At 46.3% G+C, this 27425-nt stretch overlaps 1 long non-coding RNA gene across 4 annotated transcripts in view; it reads right to left on the minus strand.

Moving 5' to 3' along the window:
• Positions 1 to 27425, minus strand: part of LOC132343602 (uncharacterized) — a 67926-nt gene that overhangs the window by 23583 nt on the left and 16918 nt on the right. The window lies entirely within an intron of this gene.

The following is a 27425-nucleotide window of genomic DNA, read 5'->3' on the forward strand; positions in this document are numbered from 1 at the left end:
CCCGCAGTTAGCAAGTAGCAGGTCTGGGCTTTTAACCAAGCTCTATCAGTTCCCAAGAGCCTTCACCCTTGACCTCTGTATCACACTACATGCTTAGAAGGTGCTTGACAAAGCCCCTGGCACAAAGGGTGGTGTTGGGGTGGGGGGCTTCATAAACAGTAGCTACTGTGACAAATAATACTGATCTCATAGTAACTCACTGAGATCCTTTCTTTTCCCATTTTACAGATGAATCTGAGGCTCAGAGAGGCTTCATAACTTGCTCAAGACCACACAGAATGTGGTGGAGCCAGGTTGAGTTTGAACCCCAGGCTCCTCTGACTTCACAAGCCACGGTCTAGCCAGTGCACTCACTGTCTCTTGGGGGAGGAACAGCATCCTTGCTTAGCTGCGCCCCTCATAGACTGAGGTTCTCTCTCTGCAGGGAACCGTGGCTGGAATCTCCTCTTGGTCATCTCCCTCTCCTGGGCATCACCTGGGCTTCTGATGAAGCTTCCCAAGTGTGGGCACCTCTTTGATCTGTGCAGCTCCCTACGTAAGCTACCTCTCTACTTGTCTCTGTAAGTAACTCAAGGCCCTGCCCCCGAAGCTCATCAGATAGAGCCAGAAAGCCCTGGCTTTGAACTTCTCAACAAGAATTTCTCCACTAAAGGGAATCTCGGGAGACATGTCAAGAGCAAGATTAACAGTGGTGAGAGGTCACTGAGAAGGATGACAAGGGCCGCACAAAGGGATGGCCCCCCGGGAGGGTCACTTGTTTCCTTGATGGCATCTTTGGAGCCAAAACAAACACAGTAGTAGACTCAGCCAGCCTTTGCAGCGTGTGTGTGCACACACACCCCAACCCCACCACCCCAGTCACAGGCTATGGTGGACAGCTCTCGGTAGGTTGAAAGTTCTGGCATTCCTGCCCCACCTGGCTTGCTTCTCCAAGAGAAACCACACTCCTTTCACCAAGCGCTGGGTCAATCCTGCAATCAGACTCATTTGCAGAATTGCTGGACTGATGAGAAGAAATGATAATTTTGCAAAGAGAGACCCTGTTTACTTCAGACCCATTAGGATGGCTACTTAAAAAAAAAAAAAAAAAAAAAAATATATATATATATATATATATATAACAACAGGTGTTGGCAAGGATGTGGAGAAATTGGAAGCATTGTATACCATTGTTGGGATTTTGAAATAATACATCTGCTATGGAAAGGAGTATGTAACGTCCTCAAAAAATAAAATTACCTTATGATCCAGCAATCCCACTTTGGGTGTATACACATCCAAAAGAATTGAATGCAGGGTCTCAAAGAGATATTTGCACACGCTTGTTCATTGTAGTGTTGTCCACAATCCCACCAAGGGGTGGAAGCAACCCAATGTCCCTTGAGAATAAATGGATAAACAAAACGTGGTATATACTTACCACGGAATATTACTCAGCTTTCAAAAGGTAGGAACTCCTGTCACATGCCACAAAGATGACACTCAAAGACATTATGAGAAATAAAACGAACCAGACACAAAAGGACAAAAAGTCCGTTATTCCACTTATGGGAGGCATTTAAAGTGGTCAAGTTTACAGAAACAGAAAGTAGAAGGGTGATTACCAGGCACAAGGCAAAGGGGGAAATGAGGAATTGTTGTTTAATAGGTTTGGAGTTTCAGTTTTGCAAGGTTAAAAAGTTCTCAAACTTGCACACACGGCAATGTGAATATACTTATCCCTATTGAACTGTAGGATTAAAAATGGTTAAGATGATATGTGCCTTTTTACAATAATTAAAAACAAATTTTAAAAGGAAGGGGTGGAATTCCTCAGCAGTCCAGTGGTTAGGACTCCATGCTTTCACGGTTCAGTCCCTGGTCGGGGAACTGAGATTCCACAAACTTCACAGCGCAGTCAAATAAACAAATAAAAGGAGGGGGGACCTTGTTGATTTCCTCACTTTGGAGGGATTTGTAACATTGATCAAGATAAGCGCTTTATGCATATCGTCTTCTCTCGCTCTTACCACAACTTAACTGGGGTAGACATCACTATTCCTTGTTTACAGACTGGGAAATTGATGCCCAGTGAAAGAAATTGACTCACCCACAGTCTCAGGGAGCTCAGGGAGGGCAGGAGCCCCCGTCTGCAGTCAGACTCGTCTTCCTCCAAATTGGGGGTCTTGCCCTTGCCCTCATCTCCCTGGCTGTTCTCCTTATTCAAGCTCCCAGTCATTGACAGAAAGAAAGCAAACTTCTAACATTCAGCATTCCATTGCCCCAAACTGAGCACAAGGTCCTTGGTGAGGAGCCCGACGCATCTTCCACTTCTTGACTTGCCAGGTAGATTAAGCCAAGTGCTAGGCACATGTAGTTAGTGGGGGAAAAAAAACACTTGAGAACTAGTGGATTTTGTTAAACTTCTCCAAGGGCTAGATAAAGGGACAAGAAACAAGCGAGCCGTTAGTGAGAGACCGTTAGCGCGAAACTTAGCGGACGACTGTTAGCACAAGTGAACATTAGTTCGTGACCATTAGCATGGCGGTTAGGGGTCCTGCTCGGTCGGTGGTCAGCCTCAAGGTGGTCCTCTGGGCATAGAGTGCAGTAAAAGGTGGACGGTGACCTTCTCCCCAGGGCCCTCCAGGCGCGCCGTCCTCAGGCTGGCTGGTGAGCCAGGGGCCTGGGCACGGGCTGCAGGCTGCATCCTGCTGAGCTCCAGGGCCCTCGCCATGGCCGTCCGCTGGCCCGGCCTAGGCCCTGAAGCAGCAGTGAGCCTTTCTTCTCACCCACAGCACGAGGCTGTGTGGAGCAGAGAAACGTCCAGAGCTGTGGCCACATCCGGTGTCACTCGGGGTGAGTCACTCTAGCTTGCTTGGGCTGGGAATTCTCTCCACTTGCTTCCCTTGTGGGCAGTAGCCCACTTTGGGCCCGTTCTCTTCTGAAAGCTGGGCCACTCGGCGTGGAGGTCTCTGTCTTCGAATGAAAGTCGAATTGCAGACTATACTTCCTGATTGTCTGTCAGTGCAGCCTGTAGTATCTGTGTTTTTGAGTGTATCATTTGGGGGTAAGCTTTTTTAAATAAATTTTTTTTAAATGTTTATTTATTTGACTGTGTTGGGTCTTAGTTGCAGCATGCAGGGTCTTCCTTGGAGCATGAAGGATCTCTCCACCAGCTCTTGGGCTCAGTAGTTGCAGGCTTAGGTGCCCCGCACCATGTGGGATCCTGGTTCCCTAACCAAGGATCAAATCCACATCCCCTGCATTGAAAGGTGGATTCTTAACCATGGGACCATCAGGGAAGTCCCTGGGGTGAGCTTGTGACCCCACAGGTTTGTGCTTCTGTCTGTGGGACTATGCTAGTTAGCTGTATGTTGTATGTGTGTGGATCAGTACTTGTATTGGCTAGCTGAGACATCTTTGGTGAAAAATGGAGCTTGAGCTCGCGTGTAATGACACCTTCCCTATCTGTGTCAGTTTTCACATGTGGTGGAGCACTGGTTGGGATTTTCCCTTTGCAATGGTTCCCTTTGCAAAGCTCCCTTTTTGGTGCTAAGGAAATGTAATCCTTCGAGACACTTTTTGTGCATTTGCTTGGTTGATATTTGATGACACCTGCCGTGATAATCAGACCTCTTTCCATCTGATAGTTCTTCTAGTGTGTATTTTGCAAAACTAGATCTTTAGTATGATCCTAGAGAGAGAAAGGTTGTTTTTTTTTTTTTAATGGAGAGAGAAAGAAGGTGTGTGTGTGTGTGTGTGTTTAATGTGGATCATTTTTTTTTTTAAGGTCTTTACTGAATTTGTTACAATATTGCTTCCATTTTATGTTTTGGTTTTTCAGCAGTGAGGCCTGTGGGATCTCAGCTCCCCAACCAGGGATTGAACTCATACCCTCTGCTCCGGAAGGTGATGTCCCAACCACTGGACCACCAGGGGAGTCCCCGGGAAAATTTGTTGAAATACTGCCTGGTTGCTATATTCTTTAGACTCTGGAGGAAAATTAGTTAAGATGAAACTCCTTCGAAATTCCAAAACTGGTTCTTTTCGCATACACAGTTAGAGAAAGCTGGCTTGACGGAATACTTTTTTCAGAATTCTGACCCTGAGAAACTAGAAATATTTCTAGGAGAAATCTTGAAGTTAGCTAAGTAAATTTAACTTATTTCAACTGTTATTTTTGGTTTTGCGTTTGCCAGGTGAATGGCCATGACACATGCGGTCATGATTCCCTATCTTTCCATTTGCGTCTCGTTTGTTGTTTAAAAGGAAGGATATTTGTCTGAAAAAGTTGACAAAGTTGTTAGACTTCACCTTTTTCTTTTTTGTCCTGCAGGAATTAGACTCTGTTCTTTGTGGGTAGGTCTGCATTTGTCTTGAACATCAGGAAGTTCACGGTTCACATATTGCTGAAGCACGGCTTGGAGAATTTTGAGCATTACTTTACTAGTGTGTGAGATGAGTGCAATTGTGCAGTAGTTTGAGCATTCTTTGGAATTGCCTTTCTTTGGGATTGGAATGAAAACTGACCTTTTCCAGTCCTGTGGCCACTGCTGAGTTTTCCAAATTTGCTGGCATATTGAGGGCAGCACTTTCACAGCATCATCTTTCAGGATTTGGAATAGTTCAACTGGAATTCCATCACCTCCACTAGCTTTGTTCATAGTGATGCTTTCTAAGGCCCACTTGACTTCACATTCCAGGATGTCTGGCTCTAGGTCAGTGATCACACCATTGTGATTATCTGGGTCGTGAAGACTTTTTTGTACAGTTCTTCTGTGTATTCTTGCCATCTCTTCTTAATATCTTCTGCTTCTGTTAGGTCCATACCATTTCTGTCGTTTATCAAGCCCATCTTTGCATGAAATGTTCCCTTGGTATCTCTAATTTTCTTGAAGAGATCTCTAGTCTTTCCCACTCTGTTGTTTTCCTCTATTTCTTTGCATTGATCTCTGAAGAAGGCTTTCTTATCTCTTCTTGCTGTTCTTTGGAACTCTGCATTCAGATGCTTAGATCTTTCCTTTTCTCCTTTGCTTTTCGCTTCTCTTCTTTTCACAGCTATTTGTAAGGCCTCCCCAGACAGCCATTTTGCTTTTTTGCATTTCTTTTCCACCGGGATGGTCTTGATCCCTGTCTCCTGTACAATGTCACGAACCTCATTCCATAGTTCATCAGGCACTCTATCTATCAGATCTAGGCCCTTAAATCTATTTCTCACTTCCACTGTATAATCATCAGGGATTTGATTTAGGTCATACCTGAATGGTCTAGTGGTTTTCCCTACTTTCTTCAATTTCAAGCTGGTTTTAGAAAAGGCAGAGGAACCAGAGATCAAATTGCCAACATCTGCTGGATCATGGAAAAAGCAAGAGAGTTCCAGAAAAACATCTATTTCTGCTTTATTGACTATGCCAAAGCCTTTGACTGTGTGGATCTCAATAAACAGTGGAAAATTCTGAAAGAGATGGGAATACCAGACCACCTGATCTGCCTCTTGAGAAATTTGTATGCAGGTCAGGAAGCAACAGTTAGAACTGGACATGGAACAACAGACTGGTTCCAAATAGGAAAAGGAGTTCGTCAAGGCTGTATATTGTCACCGTGCTTATTTAACTTATATGCAGAGAACATCATGAGAAACGCTGGACTGGAAGAAACACAAGCTGGAATCAAGATTGCCAGGAGAAATATCAATAACCTCAGATATGCAGATGACACCACCATTATGGCAAAAAGTGAAGAGGAACTAAAAAACCTCTTGATGAAAGTGAAAGTGGAGAGTGAAAACGTTGGCTTAAAGCTCAACATTCAGAAAACAAAGATCATGGCATCCGATCCCACCACTTCATGGGAAATAGATGGGGAAACAGTGGAAACAGTGTCAGACTTTATTTTTCTGGGCTCTAAAATCACTACAGATGGTGACTGCAGCCATAAAATTAAAAGACGCTTACTCCTTGGAAGGAAAGTTATGACCAACCTAGATAGCATATTCAAAAGCAGAGACATTACTTTGCCAAAAAAGGTTCATCTAGTCAAGGCTATGGTTTTTACAGTGGTCATGTATGGATGTGAGGGTTGGACTGTGAAGAAGGCTGAGCACCGAAGAATTGATGCTTTTGAACTGTGGTGTTGGAGAAGACTCTTGAGAGTCCCTTGGACTGCAAGGAGATCCAACCAGTCCATTCTGAAGGAGATCAGCCCTGGGATTTCTTTGGAAGGAATGATGCTAAAGCTGAAACTCCAGTACTTTGGCCACCTCCTGTGAAGAGTTGACTCATTGGAAAAGACTCTGATGCTGGGAGGGATTGGGGGCAGGAAGAGAAGGGGATGACAGAGGATGAGATGGCTGGATGGCATCGCTGACTCGATGGACGTGCGTCTCAGTGAACTCCGGGAGTTGGTGATGACAGGGAGGCCTGGCGTGCTGCGATTCATGGGGTCGCAAAGAGTCGGACACGACTGAGCGACTGACCTGATCTGACCTGCATTTGTCTTATCTGCAAGTGTGCTGGCTATGGGAAACTCACATTTGTTTCCTGAGTGCAGCCCCTTGAGGTCCTTTCTTCAAACTGGACCACTTTCAGTTGCAATATCGCTGAGTTAACTTGTCAATGAGCTCTATTTGATTGACTTAAAAGTACGCGCATACAAATTAAAGGCTTCCTAATATTTACAAAATGGGCCAAAATGAATTTCAGGCCCTCATGATTCTGGAACTATTCAGTACTGAATTGATATCTGCTTTCGGAGGTAGCTTAAGCTTGTTGGTTTGTTAAGTGTCATACTTCTGCTGTACCTAGGTATCAGTTCAGTCGCTCAGTCGTGTCTGACTCTTTGTGACCCCATGGTCTGCAACACGTCAGGCCTCCCTGTCCATCACCAACTCCCGGAGCTTACTCAGACTCATGTCCATCGAGTAGGTGATGCCATCCAACCATCTCATCCTCTGTCGCTGCCTTTTCCTCCTCCCTTCAATCTTTCCCAGTATCAGGGTCTTTTCAAATGAGTCAGCTCTTCCCATCAGGTGGCCAAAGTATTGGAGTTTCAGCTTCAGCATCAGTCCTTCCAATGAATATTCAGGACTGATTTCCTTTAGGATTGACTGGTTGGATTTCCTTACTGTCCAAGGGACTTTCAAGAGTCTTCTCCAACACCACAGTTCAAAAGCATCAATTCTTTGGCACTCAGCTTTCTTTATAGTTCAATTCTCACATCCATATGTGACTACTGGAAAAACCATAGTTTCGACTAGACGGACTTTTGTCAGCAAAGTAATGTCTCTGCTTTTTAATATGCTATCTAGGGTGGTCATAGATTTTCTTCCAAGGAGCAAGCGTCTTTTAATTTCATAGCTGCAGTCACCATCTGCAATGATTTTAAAGCTCAAGAAAATAGAGTCTGTCACTGTTTCCATTGTTTCCTCATCTATTTGCCGTGAAGTGATGGGACTGGATGCCATGATCTTAGTTTTTTGAATGATGAGTTTTAAGCCAGTTTTTTCACTCTCCTCTTTCACCTTCATCAAGAGGCTCTTTAGTTCCTCTTTGCTTTCTGTCATAAGGGTGGCGTCATTTGCATATCTGAGGGTATTGATATTTCTCCCAGCAGTCTTGTATATTAGAGATCAACTCAGACTTTATTTGTGTTGCAAATTAGTCAGCAAGGAAAAATAACTTGATATGATAAAACTTTATATCTACTTAAAATAGCCTGTCCAGATTTTGGTAACTTGAAACTGAACTAAGTTAAATGGCAGGAATTCAGTGACTATCTGGGTCATTTCAAATAGAATAAGGGAATTCCCTGACAGTCCAGTGGTTAGGACTCTGCTCTTCCAGGGCAGGGAGCACAAGTTTGATCTCTGCTCAAAAAACTATGATCCTTCATGTTGCATGGCACAGCCAAAAAAAAAATCAAATAGGATAAAATATTGGAACATTGGTTGCTAGGCAAATCTAAGTTTACCTACCTTTGCATTTTGAGGAAAGAAAAACTAAAGCATAAGTTTCCAAGCAGAAAATGCTGGTATGACAAACAGTTATTTATGTTTTCAGTTAAAAAAGGAGTTTTATATATGCTCAGGCTGAGATTAGATTAAATTTAGGTAAATGGATTTTGTTATTAAAACTAGGTAGCACAAGGCTAGATTTGGTTCCTCTCTGCTAAAAGAACAAGTTTACTTAGAATGCTACATTTGATAACAGATTATATGAACTTCCTTACCTTTAAGTAATCTGTATTTGCTTTTGAGATCTCTTCTCACTTTGGATAAGAAATAAATATTGTCTTACAGTGACCTATGAGCGCTGAAGAATTGATGCTTTTGAACTGTGGTGTTGGAGAAGACTCTTGAGAGTCCCTTGGACTGCAAGGAGATCCAACCAATCCATTCTAAAGATCAGTCCTGGGTGTTCTTTGGAAGGAATGATGCTAAAACTGAAACTCCAATACTTTGGCCACCTCATTCGAAGAGTTGACTCATTGGAAAAGACTCTGATGCTGGGAGGGATTGGGGGCAGGAGGATAAGGGGACGACAGAGGGTGAGATGGCTGGATGGCATCACCGATTCGACGGATGTGAGTTTGAGTGAACTCCAGGAGTTGGTGATGGACAGGGAGGCCTGGTGTGTTGCAATTCACGGGGTCCCAAAGAGTCAGACACGACTGAGCGACTGAACTGAACTGATGATCTTATTTGACCAAGTATTTTGAAACTTTTGGACAACTGTTCCAAATATCAAAGTTTAATTATATTTCTTTTAACTTCCAGCTGACTTTGGGATGCTTTAGAGGACCCCTGAGGCATCTCAGAGAGGAATATTTAACTTGTATTATTTGGCATGGTGAATTACATAGGGAAACATTGTCAAATGAATGATAAATCTCAGATTATATGCCATGGATAAATTCTACTATAGATATTCTAGAAATTACATAAAGTTTCTGAAATACGGATATGTCATGGTATAATCTGTCAGCCATAATTCTGGTTAAATCACAGGTTCTTGATTAAGCTTCTTTGTCAACATTGTGATCTTTAATTTGCCTTTTGAAGTCTTTGTGCGTGCGTGCATGCTAAGTTGCTTTAGTCGTATCCGACTCTGCAAACCTATGGACTGTAGCCTGCCAGGCTCCTCTGTCCATGGGATTCTCCAGGCAAGAATTACTGCAGAGGGTTGCCATTCCCTTCTCCAGGGTTTCTTCCCAACCCACGGATGGAACCCATGTCTGTTAGTCTCCTGCGTTGGCAGGTGGTTTCTTTACCACCTGGGAAGCCCTTTTAAGTCTTTAATAGACAGTTAGTCTGATGCTTTGCAAAAATACTTCATCTTTAAGAAGTTTCATAGGAAGGACTTTTTGTCAAGTACAGGTCTCTAATAAATTGCAGACTATACCATTGAACTGGGTAAGAAATTTAAATTCCTAATGGAAAACCTAATGGCTTCAATAAAATGTTGACGAAAGAATTGGTTGCTGAGTAAACTGTTGAATATGGTTATAATGTTTATGGGTTTTGTCTGGTGTGTCACTGATTTTGATCTATGTTCTCCAGATATAGGAAAGCCCTTCCCCTCAAGTTACCCATGACTTACAACAATTTGGTAAATTATACCTTTGTGAGTAAAATGAAGATATTTTTCTTTTCTCTCTGCTGGCCCCTCCAGAAACTGGAGACTCCTGGGTTCTGAGCAGGTTTATCAGGGGAATTGGAGAGATCGTTTCCTAGCATGTGCAGGAATCTTGATTTTTGGGGAGCAAGAATTCCACTAAGACAGAATCTGACGGCAGGCCTTTGGCATGGATTTCCTGGCCTTAAGAGGCCTTTGGGGAATTATCTGAGACTCCTGAGGTGTTCCACTGAAACCACTTTGGAGGGGTCTAGCAATCAATTGACCAGGCTTACTTTACAAGCAAATCAGTCTTTATTTGGTGTATATGTGGAGAACTGCTGCTTCTAAGTCACTTCAGTCGTGTTCGACTCTGTGTGACCCCATAGATGATAGCCCACCAGGCTCCCCTGTCCCTGGCATTCTCCAGGCAAGAACACTGGAGTGGGTTGCCATTTCCTTCTCCAATGCATGAAAGTGAAAAGTGAGAGTGAAGTCGCTCAGTCCTGTCCTATTCTTTGCGACCCCATGGACTACAGCCCACCAGGCTCCTCCGTCTATGGGATTTTCTAGGCAAGAGTACTGGAGTGGGGTGCCATTGCCTTCTCCGATATGTGGAAAATATGTCCTGCTTTAACTCTCTTGCTAAAAGCACATGCTTGTGTTACAGTTGGGAATAAGTGACAAAATGTATGACATACAAATGTTTCCCCATTAGCATAGCTCTGAGCCTGTTCACAATATCTGATCAGTTTTCCCCAATGTGAATATCTAGGCAAATATCAATATAAAGGAGGCCTAGCACCAGGGGACACGATCTAGACCCTTAGCTGGGCAAGCAGCTAAGTCACCCCAACATCAAGGGACATGTTTTGGTCTATTGAAGAATTTGCAATTAAAAATGGAGATGACAGGGAATTTCCTGGTAGTCCAGTGGTTAGGACTTGACCCTTTCTTTGCCAGGGTCCAGATTTAATCCCTAGTGGGAGAACTAAAGTCCCACAAGCCATGTGGCATGGCCAAAAAAAAAAAAAAAAAAGATATAGGGAAATGATGGAGAAATCTGCATGTATTTTGAGGTATGGAAAGTCATTCTGGCTGATACATGATCTAACTTGAACTTTACTGACCAGAGCAGCCTGTTTATGGTCTTTCAGACATGCATTGTACATCTGCCTTGGCCATCGAGGAGGGGAGTACATTTGAAAGTCAAAAATGGAATAGCTGTGGTTCAAACATCCAAGGTACAACTGCAGAGCCATAGTGGATGTGATTTTAGACTCATGCCCATATTGCTGAGAACTTGAATTTCCCGAGTTATGTCATGCTTGGGATGCTACCAACTATTCTCAAAGCAGTATCTGCTGGCAGATGGGAGGTGCAACCTTATGACCTCAAGGTCTCCTCTGGTAACATTAGCAGAAAAAGGAGATATGTGTAGTGGCCAATAGCTCCTTTTAGGTACACCTTAATACCACGTGGGAGGCTAAAATCACTCCAAAATCACCACGGATGGTTACTGCAGCCACGAAATTAAAAGACGCTTGTTCCTTAAAAGAAAAGCTATTAACAGACCTAGACAGTATGTTAAAAAGCAGAGACATTACTTTGCCAACAAAGGTCTGTGTAGTCAAACCTATGGTTTTTCCAGTAGTCATGTAGGGATGTGCCAGGTTGGACCATAGAGAAGGTTGAGCTCTGAAGAATTGATGCTTTCAAATTGGAATGCTGTAGAAGACTCTTGAGAGCCCCCTGGACTGCAAGGACATCAAACCAGTCCATTCTAGAGGAAATCAAGCCTGAATATTCATTGGAAGGACTGATGTTGAAGCCAAAGCTCCAATACTTTGGGCACCTGATGTAAAGAGTCAACTCATGGGAAGATACCCTGATGCTGGGAAAGATCGAGGGCAGGAGGAGGAGGAGGCAACAGAGAATGAAATGGTTAGATAGCATCACCAACTCAATGGACATGAGTTTGAGCAAGCTCTGGGAAACAGAGAAATACAAGGAAGCCTGGCATGCTGCAGTCCATGGGGTTGCAAAGAGTCGAATACGACTTAGTGACTAAACAACAAGAGGTTTAAAACCTCCTTAGATAGAAGTATTATACAAGGCTCGGACCAGGACTTAGAACTTAGGAATATTTCCAACTAGGTATCCATTCCCCAAATCAAGGTAAGACAGCACCCCATTTCAGTAGGAAGTAGCCAGAGCGGTCATCACCCCATTTCTAGAAAGACTTGCGGAGGGATGAAACAGGATTGTAGGTTGAAACTGAGTCTCCCTAAAACCAGGTTCCTCTTCTAAGTTTATGATTAACTTCTCTATCCAAAACATTATACTCATGTGTTCTCCTCAAGATTGAGGAATATCAAAGAAAAAGGGGGAATTGTAATAGGGGCGGGGCAGGTGCATGACTGCTGGCACGGGGCCGTTAGCGCAAGAGCTTTAGCGTGAGACTGTCAGCGAGGTGGTTAGAGGTCCCACTGCAGCAACAGGCAGCCTTACAGTGGTGCTCACAGCAGAGAATGAGGTGAGGTAACATCTTCATAGAAAGTACCATTTAAGGACTTCCCTGGTGGTCCAGGGGTTAAGAATCTGTCTGCCAATCCAGGCCACACACGTTCAATCCCTGGTCCAGGAAGACTCCACATGCTTCTCGGGGTCGCTGAGCCCGTGCACCACGACTACTGAGCCCATGGGCCCTACAGCCTGTGCTCTACAAGAGAGTAGCCCCTACTCGCCGCAGCTGGAGAAAGCCTGCGCACAGCAGTGAAGACCCAGCACAGCCAAAAATAAATAAATAGTAAAAATATAAAAATAAAGTGTTTTTTTTTTAATACCATTTAAGCACTTTCGGCTCACAAAGCGTTTTCACATACATTAAGGTATTTGCTCCTGATGGAATCCCCGGATAAAAGAGATCATTATCATTTGCATTTCAGACTGGGAAGCACAACTCAGAGAGATGTGTTCAAAGTCCCCCAGCTGGGATTACAGTCATTGGAGGCACGACTGGACATGTGTCTCAGGCCCCCACATCCTGCAATGCTTTTGCAGGTGGCCTCATGAATTACAGCCAGGCTCCCCGTCTCACTCAGCCTTCTCTGTCGGTCTTATGCTATGCTCACCTGCTGACCGAGAGGGTGAGCCTTGATCTCCAAGGCCAAATAAATTGCAGACAGTCCTCATGAAGGCCGGAGATGCCTTTCTTGAGACTGCAGTTTTAGCATCGAATACCCAGCCAAGTATTGTAACCATGTGCCAGTGAGTGAAACGCTGGGGCATTCCCAGGCCCAGGAAAGGGCTGGTCAGAAGGGGCTGGGCTGGAGTCCAGCTAAGCAGGGAGGCCTGACAGCTGGCACAGGGCAGGGAGGCACAGACGGGGTCAGGCTTGGGGCTGTAGCTAAGGCCGTGACGTTGATATGAGCTGACCTGGTCTGCTGCCCAGGGGTCAGAGCCTTGCTCAGAGGGGCCAGAGTGGGCGGAGGGGGAGAAAACAAGGCTGCTTGCTCTCTGACCTATCTCCCACCCCTCAACCCTGCCCCACCCCTGCCAAGGGTGGGCAGCTGCAAGCCTGAGGATGCTGGCCCTAGAGTGAGTGAGGGTGGTCGCAGCCTACAGGTGGGAGCAGCAGGATGCCCACCCAGTGGCCAACCACATCTGTTCGGTCCTTTCATTATGACATTTTTTCCTCTGATCACTAAAGTATCTTTTGTTCACAATAAAAAAAAAGTTGAAGGCTACCAAAAAAAAACCAAACCCAAATAAGCACAAAATAAAAAGCACCCATAACGCTGTCTCTTTTTTTAACTGTATAAAGGACAAAAGGTAAAAAGTAAATGCCCTCATCTCCCTGCTCCTCACTGTCCCCTCCCCAGCACACCCAGGGGTCATCACTGATGGCAGGCTGATAATGTTTGTTAAGGCTCCCTCTCTTCTCTTTCCTTTGGAGAGAAGCGGGTAGTGATTTTCCCAAGAAGTGAAACAAAAACTTAGTCACTGTTTTGACCGACAACATAAACACTTGATTCTAATTCCTTTGAAATATGTTGGTGATAAGGACCTCTTTCTGGGAAGTGTCCTGGCTCTGTCCACCCTGAACACCTGCACCCCCTGCTCACCTCTGGCCGCCTCTGCCACCTCCCTGTGAGGAAAACCAGGAAAGAAGGCCTCTGGGGGTGGATTTCAAGGCAAGTAGGAGTCTTGCTGCCTCCAAACATTTCTCTATTAAGTCACTGATGCTCGAAATTCCACCATTAGGACATTACACCTTTAACAGAAAGCTTCATTTTCCCTGAAAATACAACTCCCTCATGAGAACTGCGAATCCTTTAAGAGTATGGAATACAAAATGAGTTTTAAATTTCTTTCCTGAGGACAGAGTTTTGTTTTTGTTTTTAGTTTTAAAGATATTAACATTTCTTCCCCCCTCCCCTTGATAATAAAAGTAATACATTTGTTGTAGAAAATGTGCAAAAAGCATAAATGAGAAAACAAAACAAAATTTGCTCTGGAATATCACACAGAGATAACAAAGCTAACATTTTTATATAAAAATCTTCTGCTCTTTTAAAATTTTATTTCATTTTTGGCCACACTGCATGGCTTGTGGGGTTTAGTTCCCCAACCAGGGATCGAACCCACTCCCCTTGCAGTGGAAGCATGGAATCCTAACCACTGGACTGCCAGGGTCTTTTTTCTATGTGATTTATACATGTGTAGATAAACGTAGACAAACACATTCCCACACACACATACAAATAACGCCAGATGGGCACTTTCTTCTAATATTACACCACGTCGTTAAATTTTCTTCGATACTATAATTTAACATATACAGGCACACTGTCATATAAATATACCCAAATAGGGAACTAGTTCCCCTACTGCTAGACAATAAACTGGGGCTAATTTTTTCTCTATGCTATCCAACACTGCAGTGACCATTCTTGCATAGAAATGCTGCAGGCAGTTTTTAATCATGGGATTAGGGAGCACACAGACACGCCCGTATCTGGGGGCAAGAAGCCATTGAGAAGAGAGTGTCATCCACTGAAAACCTGGAGAAGGCGGAGACCGAGGACACCACAACCTTTCACAGGCTGCACGGCCTGTCCTGAGGCTGGTCCTCCCCGAGGGGCCCACAAGATGTGGGCAGGAAGGTGCTGTTTGCTGGCCGGATTAATAGCCTCAGTGCTTTGCTCTTGCCATAAAAATAGCTCGCATTCTGTGATGGACAGCCCGGGCTACTCTCTCTGAGGGCAAGCTGCGCCCGCGGCCCCCACAGGCGCTACCTGGCACCTTTGGGGTATAGGAGCCCACACCCCAGCCACAGCAGCCCAGGCCAAGTTTCGGCCTGACACAAAGGCAGCCCTTCACAGGCTGGATGTGCAGGAGGGCCAGATCAGAGGGCCCTCCCAGCATTAAAACTGCCCAGTGGGGACCGTCTCTATTGGACAGTGGCTCACCAAGCCAGCTTGCTCACCAGGATGCTTGGAAATCAGCCCAGCATTAAGTGGTCAGAAGATGAGGGTTCTGTGGGGAGAAGGGAGTGGGCAGGGACCAGGACACAGAAATGAGGAGGCAGCAGAGGACATGAGGCAGAGAGAGTTCATAGTCGGGTTTGGCACACGGGCATCCAAGGACTCCAGGACGAGGGCTCAGCTGTCCCCGAGTGCTGCTCTTTGTCTGGTGAGACCCCTCCTGGGCTACCACGCAGCCTGACCATCAGGGCTGGAAGTAACCAGAGTCGGTCTGTGTCCCCTGCAGGCTGCAGGAGTCTTACCCCACACATATGGGTGGTATTCTGCAGCTTACAGGATGCTTCCCTAGGCTTTCTCTTGTCACAACTGTGGGAGGGAGAGCAGCTTATTCCCATTTTATAGATGAGGAAACTGATATTCAGAGAGGACCTGAGTCTGCTGGCAGGTTAGGGAGCCCACGCTGTTCTCACCACACCAAGTGGCCTCCTGCTCCCTCCCCAGGGATGGCCTCGGTCACAAGTCCTCTCTCTGAAGGTGAACTAGCCCGAGTTGATTTCGTGTGTTTCAACTTGTCTATCCAGCTCATTGTAATGCATGAGGACTGGGTTTGCAGGTTTTCTTGTCCATAGTGTTCAGTACTTGCAAGGATACAGTAGGTGCTCAATAAGTGCTGACGGTTCCAAATGCAGTTTTTCAAGATGCAGAGGCCCACATCCCACCTCAGAGTATAAAACAGGACTCTGGGCAGCTCTAAAAATTCCCCTGGAAGTCTGATCACATTCCAGGTTGAAAATCAGGTAGAGAGGATGTTTAATCAGCCCCCTCAACTCTCAGAAAAACAACCATAAATCCAGGCAATAAGCAAATATGTAAGTGAGCAACCAAACTGAATCTCATAAATGTTATGCACAAAAGGTGAAACATACTTATCTTTCAAAAACCTGCTCTAGCCTCACTCTGCACCTCCAGACCCTTACTTTACACGTTCTTCTAACAAGGTTGGTCACTTGGTTTCTCAGCCCACAGTTTATTGGAAGCATGCACAGAAATAGCTGTGGGAAACAAAGCTGTGGCAAACATCAGTAATTCTAACAGTGGTCGTGAGTGATCAAGAAAAGGTCAACTTACATACATCAGGAAGATGTACAATCCATTTTAGAAAGATCTTCTAAAGAGAATCAGTTTTGATGTTTAAAGGGTTGGGTTTCAGTTACCCTGAAAACTGACCATGTGCCAGAAAGGAGCCTAAGCCTCCCCTCTCCTATTGCCAATCCTGCCTGTAGTGACTGTCTCATCACACTGCATTGACAGGGACCAGCTCTCCAAGTTGTATGTTGTGTAGTAGTCAACAGCGTGAACTCTGGAGACAGGCTCACTGGGTTCAAATTCTGACTCTGCAACTTATGATCTGTGTGGCCTTAGGCAAGTTACCTAATCTCTCCCTGCTTGTTTCCTCATCCGTCAAATGAGGATAATTATAGCACCCACCTCTAGATCAGGTACATAGAGAACTCCTCTACAATGGGAGCAGTAACAGCAGCGATTGAATCTCTTTTTTAAAAATCAATTCATTTCTTATTTATTTGGCCGCGTCGGGTCTCAGCTGCAGCACGCGGGATCTTTGTTGCGTCATGCGGATTTTTCGTTGTGGCACGTGGGCTCTCTAGTCGCAGCTCGTGGGCTTAGGTGCTCTGTGGCATGTGGAATCTTAGTTCCCCGACCAGGGATCAAACTTGAGCCCCCTGCTTTGCAAGGCAGATCCTTAAGCACACTGGACAACCAGGGAAGTCCTGCTGGGATTGCATATTATTCAACTCTGTGTCCCCACCTCTCCCTTAGCCCCTTACTCTTCAAAGTGGGATCCGACAGCAACTGGGAGCTGGATAGGAATGTAGACTATCACATGCAGACCTATTCAGAGTCAGCAACTTAAGATTTCGTGTGCACGTCAAAGTATGAGAAGCCCTGGATGAATACTGTCGGATGAGTGAAACTAGGCATTAGTATATACTGAAATCCCAGGAGCGTCAGAAAGACAGAAACAGGGAGCGGAGGCGGGGGTGTGGGGGTGGGGGACTAGCTCCTGAGGAAACCGAGGAACTAGACTCAAAGGAGAAAGCGTGGGCAGCCACTCTCCCAGGTGGATGACCCTGGGTCTCAGTACCCTCATGCGGGAGATGGAGGACCGCCCGCCTTACAGGGCTCTGACCAGGATGAGAGACGGATACAGAGGTGAAGCGCCTGCGCACAGCGGGTTGTCAGTACTGCAGGCTCACGGCTCCTCACCCGAAGCCCTGGGGCCAGACGCCTGTGGGTTTTCGGAGCTTTCTGGATTTCAGAAAGTTCACATGACGCGGGTGCTGACGCTACAGAGCACCCAGCAGGGTCTGGACGGCACCCTCAATTAAACACAGCAAAGCTTTTGCGACAAGATCTATGAACGGTAAGAGACATAATAAAGACTTTAAATAGCCTCACACCAGGGCAGACCAGCTTCGTAGCCAAATCAGTTTATATCAAACCTATTTATTTTTTAAGGTCTGATTTTTCAGAGCTTTTGTATTCCAGAATTGTAGACAAGGGAGTGTGAGCCGGAATGACCGAGGATGGGGGGCAGCCCTGGGCCAGGCTCGGAGGGGCATGTAGGAGAAGGGCTGAGTGGCTGGTTAATGCCGCGGTGAGCCCACAGGCAGAAGGAGAGGGCAAAAAGCAAGACTTCAAAAGTCTTGAAGACAAGAGGGACTCTGACACATGGATGGTACGAAGTTGCCAAGGTTAGGGCCTGAGCAGGAGTGTGACTTAATCAAAGACAGAGCAACAAGTTGGTCAGGCTTACAAGCAGATAGGAACAGGGCATCTTGGCTCCGGGGAACCTCCCAGCACAGAAGGAAGAGTGGGCTCACCCCTACTCCCCATCCACCACGCTCTCCCAACCACCCAAAAACACAGAGGAGAGGTTTTCATAATTCCATCACACTGTCAGGGCAGCCTGTAGGGTCTTATCAATTACACAGGCACAACTAAAATGATCACCATATGAACAAAAAGTCAAGATAATAAGAGCTCCAGTGTCTCGTTGGCCACGAACCTATTGTCTCCCAGCTCTTACAGTAGCTCTCTAAGGTATTAGTTATTGTTCCATTTTACAGAGGAGAACACTGAGGCCCAGGTAGCCCTAGAAAGTCCAGGGTCACATGGTTGGTTCATCTAACACCAGTGCCTGAGTGCCTTCTACTACACCACATGCTCACAGGATGACTGAGCCAAGGCAAGAAAGGGACCAGCTGGGAGGCTGAAATCTGGGAGAGAGGGCAGTTCCTACAGTCTCAGAGGTCTTTGATGTAGACTTGGGCTCTGCCCTCCACCTTTCTGAATCCTTATTTATGCCTTGGATGTATCTCTTGTAAACCCCAGAGAGTCAGGCTCTGTCCTCTAACAGGAACATTTCATCCACTTGTGTTTAATGTAATTGTAAATGTGTGTTCGAATGTGTGTGCTCAGTCATTCAGTCCTATCGGACTCTTTTCAACCCTATGGACCGTAGCCCACCAGTCCATAGGACAGTCCCCTGTCCATGGGATTCTCCAGGCAAGAATCCTGGAGAGGGTTGCCATTTCCCTCCTCCAGGGGATCTTTCCAACCCAGGGATCAAACACACATGTCCTGTGTCTCCAGCATTGCCAGGTGGATTCTTTACCACTGTGCCACCTGGCAAGACCCAGTTGTGAATATATTTAGGATTAAATATATTTTCTATTGGTTCCATCAGTCCTGTATTCTTTTTTCCCTCTTATATATATTGCCACTGAATGCTTCCTTCTGTTATTTGGGAAGTTATTCCACTTTCTCAGTTGGGCCCTCCTTTCAATATTTCAAGGGTTACATGATACATGCATATTTTGTACCGTTAGTCCAATAGCTTGAGATGATCTTATAAAAACAAGACAGGACTTAGACAGGCCTGGGTTAGAAGCCTGGCTTTAGAACTTTTTAACTGTGTGCTCCTTTCCAGCTGCTTTTCTGTAAATCTCAGTTTGTGAAATACGGGTTGATGGAACTCATCGTTCAGCTTATTGTGTCACCTCAGTGAGCTGAGGGGTGCCAAGTGCCCTTCCCAGGGCTTGGCACAGAGAAAGGGCTCGGTGTTCTGCTCTCCACTCTGGACTTTGCCTCTCCGCGTCCCGGAAGGACTGGCCCTGGATGGAGGCTGCTCAAGAGCCTGGTTGCACAGCTGGGCTTGACCGTAGAAAGCCTTCCCGGAAGGAATCCCTCTGGAATAAGATGTTCCCAGGGTGCAGCCAGTCTGCAGCCTCATCAGTGGACAGCACAACCTCAGTCTGGGAAGTGGGAGGCTGTTGGGAAATTCTGCTGAAACAGGGAGGGGGACGGGTTGCACTGATCAGTGTCCCAGGGGAGCCCACGGAATGGAGGGGGGCTCCCCAACACTGTGTGTGTCTCTAATCCGGCCAGGGAAGCGGGGGGGCTGACCCTCAAGCAGCAGCTTCCCCTCCTGGGAGGCAGGTGTGTCCTCTCGGAAAGCAAAGCCATGACTCACCAGACTGCCACGGCTTGTTATAAATATCCCCCGAGACACCTAACTCCCTCGGCCCTATTCTATATTAGCACAAGTGTCGCTCCATAATTCCATAATTAATTAGGTTTCCTAGGCATCTCGAGACTGGGAGAGGGTGTCTCAATCTGTGGACACAAATATTAAGAACTACAATGGCGGGTCCCCTGCCCACACTGTGAATCGAAAAATAAGTCCTCTTTTTCTATCGTATCTATTTCCTTATTGACCAGTTAGCACTGGGTGAATTTTGAGAAGTGAGGGTGACCAAATGTCGCCTGCACAAATAATTCTTTTTTGTTGTTTTTTTTGGCAGTACCGCATGGCTTGTGGAATCTTAGTTCCCCAACCAGGCGTTGAACCCAGGCCTTAGGCAGTGGGAGCAGAGAGTCCTAAGCACCAGGGAATTCCCTGAAATAATTCTAAAATGTTCTAGGTGGATCCAGTAACCCAAACCAAACTCCCTCTCATTTACTTAATCCATTTGGGGAAACTGAGGCCCAGAGAGGAAAATGAGCACTCAGATCTGGAAATAAGAGGAGGGGGAGCTGAGTGGGAACTCAGGGCTCCTCTCTTGATTCAACCTGCACAAGAACCCAGAAAACTGAGGGGCGAGAGTATGGGGTCCCTCTACCTGGTCCCTCTCTCTCTCTCTCTGCTTCCTTGAATTACACGTGGAGATGGACACATAGTCTTGATGACATGATTAGAAATTGGATTTTAGTGGCTTCCCTGGTGGTCCAGTGGTTAAGAATCTGCCTTGCAATGCAAGGGACACCAGTTCAATCCCCAGTCTGGGAAGATCCCACATGCTGTCGAGCAATGAAGCTCGTGGGCCACAACTACTAATCCTGAGCTCTAGAAACCACCACAGTGAGAAGCCCTAAGACCACAGTAAAGAGCAGTCCCTGCTGTCTGCAACTAGAGAAAGCCCGAGTGCAGCAACAAAGACACACCGCAGTCAAAAAATAAATAAAGCAAATAAATCTTTAAAAAAATTGGATTAAAAAAAAAATTGGATTTTACCTTTAGACACTCTAGGTAAAATCCAATATAATAACAAAGACACTATTTACTAAATGCCTACTATGTGCTAGACACCAGTCTTCATACATTATCATTTTATTTATTTAAATCTGAGCTGTCCAGCATTGAAGTCACTAGCCATACATGGCTATTGAGCACTTGAAAAGTGGCTGGTGCAATTAAGGAACTAAACGTTTAATTTAACTCAGTTTTAATTCAGTTATCAGAAAACTTTCAAGTATGTTTGGAGCAACTTTGTTATATGAATGTACTGTTTCAACTATATGTTTTGTGGAAATCTTACTACACAGCAAGCAAAAAAAATTGTCTCTAAATTGAAATGTGCTGTAAGATCCACACTGATTTCAAAGATTTAGTATTTTTAAAATGTCAACTATCTCATTCATAATGTCTTTTATATCGATTAATGCTATGACAATATTTTGGATATGCTGGCTTAAAACACATTATTAAAATTAACTTTACCTGTCTTTTTAATTTTTCATTTGAATTTTTATTGATTGATTTTTGGTCTTGACGTGAGGCTTGTGGGATCTTAGTTCTCCAGCCAGTGACTGAATCCAGATCCCCTGCAGTGGAGGCGAGGCGCCCTAACCACTGTACCACCAGAGAATTCCCTTACCTGTTTTTCTTTTTTTTTAATGTAGCTAGAAGAAAGTGTAAAATTACATTCGATTGAGAAAACTAGTACAATCTGAATAAAGTTGATGTGCCATTGTTAATTTCTTAGTTTTGGCAAATGTACCATGGTTATGCAAGATGTTGACCTTAGGAGAAGCTGGGTGAAGAGTTTACTGGAACTCCCTGTATAATTTTTGCAACTTTTCTATAAATCTAAAAATGCTTCCAAAATGAAAGTGTAAAATACCCTCTCCCATTACATGTGTGTTGACGTTATATTTCTATTGGATAAATATACAATAGAATTATATTTCTATCACAGAGCTTAAAACATTTCTCAGGGCTTCTCTGGTGACTCAGTGGTAAAGAATCCACCTGCAAATGTGGAAGACAGGGGTTCAACCCCTGATCTGGGAAGATCCCACATGCTGTGGAGCAACTGAGCCCGTGCACCACAGCTATTGAGCCTGTGCTCTGGAGCCTGGGAGCTGCGACTACTGAGCCCCCGAGCCCTAGAGCCTGAGCTCCGCAACGAGAGAAGCAACCACAGTGAGAAGCCCATGTACGGCAACTAGAGAAAAGCCTGAGCTGCAAAGAAAACCCAGCACAGCCAAAAATAAATAAATAAATAAAATGTAAGACAAACAGTTCTCTAAAAGATACCATCTTGCAGCTGAAAAACACCAGTGCTCAGAGGGGTAGTCAGCAGGATCTGGGACTGTCTGTTGGGTTTGAAGCCCTTGAACTTTCTACTGTACTCCTTGGCTTCCACTCCTACAACTGGCACCCACTAGGGCTTTCTGAGGATTCCTCTGAGGGTACTCGTGCGGGCATGTGGACCCATGGGTAAGCTACTCTCTGCGGTGGGCAGGGGCTGGTGGGTGAGAGACGGCAGAGGGAGAGCAGAAGCAGGAGAATTTGGGGGTTACCGGGGAGAAGGGGTTGTCCAGGTGGGAGCCAAGGTCCGGGGCCCTAGGACAAAGGGGAGGAGTGACAACTGAGGTGATAGACCTTCTGTTTCATTGACTGGCGGGTTTTTTTTTTTTTATCTCTGCCTCGTTTTGGAAAGGACATCAGGAGTATCTACCTCTGTCTCAAGGAAAGAACGGGCAAGGTTGCTCAAGACTTGGCTGAGCAGACCCCAAAGGGGCAAATAATGGCCCACAGGAGCAGAGCCAGGTCTGGGTGTGTCCTGGACAAGGCAGTGGGGATGCTGTTTCCATCTTGTCTCCTTGCACCTCCCTCCTTTCTCATATGGTCCTGATGTAGACCCTGCCTCCGACCTGCAACCCCAGGGCTCAGCCACCCAAAGCTTAGGCAGTCCCCATTCCTATCCATTTCTGCTTTGCAATGGGGTCTGAAGCTGCCCTGGCAAGCTCCCCGGGGAACCCAGCCCCAGGCGCCGAAGGGCAAGAGCACCCGGCCTGGATTAGAGCCCCCGCCTCTTCCCCAGGCCTGCCCCGCAGTCTGGGAGGTCCCAGGGCCCCCCCTGGCTCTACCACCAGGAAGGGAGCTGCTCTGCCGGGCGGGGGCGGAGCGGGGCGCGGGCCACCCCAGCCCGCAGTGTACTGCACTGTCTGCGGCCAGCCGCCCACCACCTTCCCACGTCCAGATGCGCTCCGGGCGGCCCTGTCCTGACGTGCCCCTTCCCCTCTGCTGCCCTGACGCGCACTCCGCCGCGCGGCGGCCAGATGTGCGGGCTTTGGTGCTGGCGGCTCCTAATGAGGTCCAGATGTTTGGCCTGGCCTGGGCCGGCGGCGGCGGCGGCTACCAAAGGCGAGGGAGGCCCTGGGAGGGAGGAGCCGGGCTGCAGCTGGACGCGCGGTGCTGGAGGAGGAATGCGCCGGGAAGAATCCCCGCTGGAATGCGAGCTCGGGTGGCTCTGCCTAAATAAGGACCTGGCCTCTCCGCCAGCCGCCAGCCAAGCTGGACGCTCAGCTCCTCCAGGTGGGGCAGCGCCCTGCACGGGCCTTCAGCCATCATTCCGTCTTCTTAACAATCTTTTTTTTTTTTTTTTTTCCTTTTGTAACTCATTATAAAAACTATACACAGCAAAGAAAGGCAGTTTAGAAAACCCAAATCAATGAACAGATGAAGATTGAAATCAGCGATAATCTCGCCACCCCAACCACCCTTGCCTTTCTGGGATGTGTCCTGCTAGACTTTTTCCAAATGCAGACAGACCATCGGTTGGTTTGTGAGTTTGAATTGTCCTGCAGAAACTCTCAGAACCTGCATTTTTCAGCCAGCTCTTCCCATTCGAGTCTCCTGTAACCAGCGTTCCCCAAACTGGCCCCACAGGGCACCAGGGCCATTTTGCTTTTCAGAGGTGTGTCTTTCCCTGACTGTTTGGGACGCACTGGCTCACACCAGCTTAAATGGGCTTCTTTCCTGGAGTACTTTTCAGAGTCTTTAATTTACTAATGTGTATTCTGAATCATCAGGAGGAGACTGGCGATTCCTAGACATATTTCACTGTGAAGTCCCTTGAGGGATCCTCCTGGGGCTTGGGTCTGTGGAGCCTCAGGTAGGAAGTGCTGTTCTGTGACATTTGGAGCCAGCTTTGCGTGGATTCCATCATTTATCCCAGCATCACTGTGGTTGCTGTCAACTTAACTGCTATTACAAATAACTCCGTGATGACCATCTTCGTACTTTTCCACTTTGTTGTACAGAAACATTCCAAGAAGCAGGACTATTGGCCATGGGAAAGACCATTTCTAACTCTCAGGTTCTGGGGCACTGGTGGCTCTTGCCCCAGCCCCTCATCCAGCCCTTGATGGTGGGGAAGGGTTTTACCCCACTCCCACAACAGCGGGCATCTGAGAGGATGAGGGTGGGATCTGCAAATCTTTATTTATATTTGTTTAAAATATTTATTTATTTGGCTGCCCTGGATCTTAATTGTGACATGCAGGATCTAGTTTCCTCACCAGGGATTGAACCCAGGCCCCCTGCATTGGCAGCACAGAGTCTTAGCCACCAGACCACCAGGGAAGTCCCTGTAAATCTTTAGCTTAAGCAGCTCTTGAGCACTTGTAGGCATTGAGCCTTGGGGCCTATAGTGAAAAATAACTTTTCTTGGGCTATTATCAACATCTGTTGACAAGCAACTATTTTCCAAAGAACTGTTACAACCAGAGAGTAAAACCACATTGAGGGGTGCAGAGAACCTGTTAGTGAGTCACCCATGAGACCATACAGCCCCATAGCACCCCTGGGTGCCTAGCAGGTAGAATGACAACCCCTAACATGCTGCTACTGAAGGTGCTGAGTGCGGGTTGCCTGTGAGATTGGGAACACAGTACACAATTGTGAGCATAGTTCAGACCTGTGTGAGCCTTGCCATTGACGTCTTCCTCATACTATTCCCTTTGATCCCCACAACATCCTGTAAAGTAGGGAGTAGTAGGCCTAGTGAGTCATTCTACAAGTGAGGAAACTGAGACTCAGGGCAGAGCACTGTTCCAAGCTCGGACAACTAAGTGGTGGGGAAAATGGGACTTCCCTGGTGGTTCAGTGGTTACAACTCTGAGCGTCCACTGTAGAGGGCACAGGTTCAGTCCCCAGCCAGGGAGCTAAGATCCCCCATGCCATGTGGCACGGCAAAAAAAAAAAGGGGGGATATTGGAAAGGAACTAAAACGCCAGCAACACCACTCTACACCTCTGAGAAACACATCACCTTAGTGGCTGCACGCTGCTGTCAGCAAAGAAAGCCTTTCTTCCTTTCGATTGGTCTTTATCAACATGGGACCTAGGAGGGTAGGGTAGGGGAAAGCCCAAAAGGTTTAGAGCCTGAGGCCTGTATTGTGAGGTCACTCCTGGGGGGGTGGGTGTGTGTGTGTGTGTGTGTGTGTGTTTCCTTTAGTGGTGGAGAGGGGAGGAATGCAATGTAGCTCCCACAGGCTTATAGACAGGGAGAAGTTCTTACTGGTCTTTGCATCCTCAGCCCTGGACAGAAAGTAAATGTTCCATGTAGGCTCCTAAACTCAAGTCATAACCCCCAACCCCAGGGAGAAGCTCTCCTGGGCTCAGACACACACAATATACACAGGGGGCAGGAGCGATCCTGGGTGTATTTTCTTCTTGGCTCCCTCACACTCATCCCTAACTCCAACCCTAAATTCTCCTCCTTCCCCCTCCTTCTCCACACCTCAGCCTCTCTGTGTATGTTTGCCGCCTCTCACCACCTCACCTGATTGTCACTGAGTGTCTGTCATCAGAGACACAGTTTGTTAGACAGCCAGGTCCAAGCAGAGGAGCTCTAACTAAGCACCACTTTGACCCTCAAGGGCACCCCCTAACTGAGCTCTGAGGCTTATTTGTGTAGATTTCTTTTGAAAATCTAAGCAAAGACAGAGATCTCAGAAAAATGCCCAAGACACATGCTTCTGCAGCGTCAGAAGCTCATGTGTGGACCCCCCAACAGCCCTAACCAAGAAAGTCTGCTCCTGATGGGCCTGGCTTGGTGCACACTTCCAGGGGGTTGGGGGAGGCTGCTTTCTGTAACCTTCTATCAGCCCTGGATCCGGGCGGGTGCTTGCCTCCCACAGAGCCGATGGCTCCTCGGGAACTAGCAGGTTCTCTATGCTTTTTTTCTGTTCAAAAACCCCAAATCTCTGAAAACGTTTTATCTTAAGGCATTTGACTGCAAAGCCTGACCCGATGTGAACTTCTTTGGCTGCAAAACCAACCTTAACTGAGGGGGGGGGGGGGCTATTTACAGCCTTTATTTACACGACTTAGTGTGTGAATATTCATAGACTTTGCTCAGAAATGTTTGTATGTTTACCCAGTGCTGCCCTAGACCCTGCTGGGGGCATTTTATAATATATACAGTGTAAGTGATCTCATCAAGCCACCTTTCTAAACTATGAAAAATCCTGCATTTCCGAAACCTATTAGGCCCCAGTGGTCTTAGGCAAAGGATTGTGGTCCATATTCATAAAACTTTCCTTAAAAAGTTCATGGACTTATGAGTGAAAGGAGCCAGACGTGGACCATATGTACTAAATGATCCCATTTGTATGAAGTTCAGGAACAGACTAGGACTTTCCTGGTGGTGCAGTAGATAAGAATCTGCCTGCCAATAGGGGAAACATGAGTCTCCATCCCTGGTCTGGGAAGATTCCACATGCCAAGGAGCAACCAAGCCTGAGAGCCACAACGACAGAGCCTGCGTGCTGCAGCTACTGAAGCCCGTGTGCTTAGAGCCCGTGCTCTGAAACCAAGAGTATCCCCTGCTTGCTGCAACCAAAGAAAGCCCAAGCGCAGCAACGAAGCCCCAGTGCAGCCCAAAATAATAAAGAAAGAAAGAACAGGCTAAACTGACAGCTGTAGAAATCAGAATAGAAATTACCTCTGGGAAGGGGAATTGACCAGGAGGAAGCGTGAGAGAACTCTCTACGGTATTGGAAATGTTCTGAATTTTGTTCTGGGTGGAGGCTATACAGGTACATACATATGCAGAAATTCACCAAGCTCTACATTAAAGATGAGCGCTTTTTGCTGTAAGTCTGTTACACCTCAAAATAAAAGTAAAACTTAAATCTATGGGAATATATTATCTCAAATTAAGCAATAAGAAGCTGCTTGCCTTGGCACCCCATCTCGCCCTGTGATGTCTTTGAACTTTCCAACAAAGCTTAAATTAAAATCATCTTAATATATGTTTGGCTTGTCTTAATCCCAAGAAATGAGTTTAACACAAAAGTCAAATCGAGTGAACATTTTTTTTTTTTTGAGCTCTTGATTTGCCCTCAAAAAGAATCCATCCTCCTAAAGGGTATCTTTGCTTTGAAAGTGCCACAGGAAAACACTCAGGACCTGGCCGCCTTCCACTAGAACCTTCCACTCGCATCACCCCGAGAAGGATGTCTCCCGGCCCTGCCGCCTCTGGGACAAACACACCAGCCGGGCGGTGAGCACGAAAGCGGGCATCCTACCCAGCGTACTGCCAGTCAGAACTTGCACCCAGCCAGCATATCCTGTAATTGCCGCTGATTAGCTGGAATTTGGAATTTGTATCTACGAACAGAAGGGCATCGGGGACTCCTTGATTAAACAAGTGAGATAACCATACATTGCTAAGAGGAACAGAGATCTT

This window comes from Bos taurus, chromosome 23 (assembly GCF_002263795.3).
Source record: "Bos taurus isolate L1 Dominette 01449 registration number 42190680 breed Hereford chromosome 23, ARS-UCD2.0, whole genome shotgun sequence".
NCBI lineage: Eukaryota > Metazoa > Chordata > Mammalia > Artiodactyla > Bovidae > Bos > Bos taurus.